This window comes from Brassica napus, chromosome A8 (genome assembly GCF_020379485.1).
Source record: "Brassica napus cultivar Da-Ae chromosome A8, Da-Ae, whole genome shotgun sequence".
Lineage (NCBI taxonomy): Eukaryota > Viridiplantae > Streptophyta > Magnoliopsida > Brassicales > Brassicaceae > Brassica > Brassica napus.
In genome coordinates, this window is record NC_063441.1 from 7,157,975 (window position 1) to 7,160,961 (window position 2,987).

Genomic DNA, 2,987 nt, shown 5'->3' on the forward strand with positions numbered 1-2,987 from the left:
AAGCCATGGTGTGGGCATTGAGCTTGGTAGCCCTTGAATCTCTCCCAGGCTTCACTGAAGCCTTCCAAGTTCTTCTGTTGAAAGCTGGAAATCTCGTTTCTCAGCTTAGCAGTTCTTGAAGTAGAGAAGAACTTCTCCAAGAATGCTTTCTTGCAGTCATCCCAAGTGGTGATGGAGTCGCTGGGTAGAGACTTCTCCCACTGACGTGCTTTATCCCCCAAAGAGAAAGGGAATAGCTTGAGCTTTAAGGCATCTTCGGACACACCATTGGTTTTTGACAACCCACAGTAGCTGTCGAACCTGTCCAAGTGATCAAATGGATCCTCTAGAGCCAAGCCATGATACTTGTTGTTCTCGATCACATTGAGGAGTCCTGATTTGATCTCAAAGTTGTTGGCTGCTACAGCTGGTGCTCGGATTCCCAATCTATGACCATGAATGTTGGGGCGGTCATAAGTGCCAATAGGTCGCGCTGCTCGCTGTTGGTTTTGAGGTATGTCTCCCATATCAGTATCCAATCTCTGCAAGTGAGCCTGTTGCTCTTCTTCTCTTCTCTTTCTAGCACACTCTCTCTCTAAAGCTCTGATGTCTGCAGCTCTTGGAACTAGGTTTGATGGACCCCTGCTCCTCAAGTGCATACACCTGTAGATTAAAGGGAGGTGAAGAAGAATCAGTAACAAAAGAAAATAAAAATGACTTAGTCTCAAGCAAGTGACTAAATCTCAATGTTTAAATCTACTCAGAATTTGGCAACGGCGCCAATTTGATGTTAGGAGTTTTCAAGGCTCCTAAGACAAATGTTGTAGTATAAAAGATTGTCGAACCAGTTCTGAGGGATATCAAAGCACCGAGAATGCAAGTACTCACTTAATCTAAGTGCAACCAATGATTTAGATGGGTTTTAAGCTACTACTAAACTAGAAAGCAATAACAGAATGATACTTTCTTAACTAAGGGAAAAGAGAACTCATGGGCATAGGGATTAGACCTTGGGTGATCAAGTATCGAACTAAGGATGGCAAATGATCAATCAAACTATCAACCTTAAGCCTAGACACAATTCTAAGCAAGCTCTATGTCTAGATGAATGCTCATTTGCTAACATATCTCAAACATCAAATGTCTTTGGTTGAATAATATGAAAGCAATCATTACTAACAAGTCTATTAGCTATCTTAGCATCTTTAACAACAAATGTCTTTGGCAAAGTATACTAAAAGCCTAGGAGAGTTGTCTCGGGCATTTCATCGAACACCTTTCGGGTGAGAAATGCCTAAGGATCAACAACTGAGTGGCCAACTCAGAAGATGCATTATGATTACTCTACTAGCAAGGAAATACGAATGATCTACACTAAAACATCCTAGCTCTAACCTAATCACCCTTAATCTCCCTAACCCATGAATTCAAAAGGTGATTACTCACTAATCTCCATGATTCCTCTTAAACCCATATTGGATTTCAGATTAACATGTAGAGAAATAGATAAGAAATCAACAAGAACACAAGAACATAACAAATCAAAATCCAAGAGATGAACTTCTCAAGAGAGTTCTTGTGTATTTCTCAATAGATCAAAAGATAAAAGATAATCTGCCTCTGGTGGCTACAAAAGATGTTTAAAACATAGGTTTTAGAAATGTAAAACGTGCATAATGAAATGACCAAAAGGCCCTTAAGTAAAATAGAAATCGAGCAGATAATAGGCGCGGAGCGACCTCGGCATGTCGCTCCGGCACGTCGCTCCGGCCTTCGGGAGCGACCTCAGTGGGTCGCTCTGAGAGGTCGCTCCAGGCTTCGCTTCGTGTCGTCTCGCCATAGAGACGCGAGCGACCTCGGGGTGTCGCTTTGGGAGGTCGCTCCGAGAGGGGTGTGAGATGCGAGCGACTTCGTGGTGTCGCTCCGGGAGGTCGCTCTGAGATCGGGAGCGACCTTGGTAGGTCGCTCTGAGAGGTCGCTCCAGGGTCATCTAAGACTGTTCGGAGTAATGAGAACGCGAGCGACTTCATGGTGTCGCTTTAGGAAGGTCGCTCTGAGAAGTGGGACACAGCGACTTCGTGATGTCGCTCCGGGAGGTCGCTCCCATGCTCGGTTCGTCCAATGGTCACCTTTTCACCTCTTTTGAGCTCCAAATAACCTCATGTGGTACTCCAGTACCTAATAGAGACTCATGTATGCAAAATGCAACCTAAACATGTCTAAATCCTAATCTATATGATGAAAATGCTCATGGATGAATGGATAAAACAATGTAAATATGCAAGATATCAGTTCTCTCTAAGGCGTAGTCTTCAGCTCCTTGCGAAGAAAGACAAGACTTTGGTGGTCTATTGTAAGAGTTCAAGACGATTTGTGATGCACTCAGTGCCATTGGCAAGCCCATTGAGGTCAATGAAGATCTTTTGATTTCTCAATGGACTTGGTCGTGAGTTTGATCCCATGGACTCGTGTGGCGCCTAAAGCGGACGACAAAAATGCTGCCCTTTAACCATAATTAAAAGTTGTACTATACTCTAAACATGTAACCACAATCATACTAAATATTATTAAAACATGTTTTTAAAATAAAAACATCAAAACATTATATGCAACTCATCTTGTAAGTTTGTTCTCTTTATGTTTACAGTTTCACTTTGTTAATTTTATTTCTCGATAACATTCTTACAAATTCTGAAAACAAAAGAAATATATATAATTTATAAAATAGAGCAAAACATATTATAAATCACTTTAACATCAATTTCACTTTATAAATTTTAATTGAGATTTCATAGAGTTTCATTGAATATTAGAACCCTATGATAATTTTAGGTGTTTGAATTTCAAAAGTTTTCAAAAAACTTACAAAAAGAAGAAAATAAGAAATAATAAAAGATGCAGCTATTCCTACTATAACCAATCACAAATTTATTGTGGAATATGAACAATCTATAATTCAAGTTAATTATTGTAATATTTCTTGTTCATACATTTATTCTAGCAAATAT

At 40.0% G+C, this 2,987-nt stretch overlaps 1 non-coding gene across 1 annotated transcript; it reads left to right on the top strand.

Moving 5' to 3' along the window:
* LOC125577525 lies at positions 1 to 107 on the top strand. Its single transcript, XR_007315933.1, has one exon. It is a non-coding gene; the product is annotated as a small nucleolar RNA R71 (small nucleolar RNA).
* Positions 108 to 2,987: the final 2,880 nt, after the last annotated feature.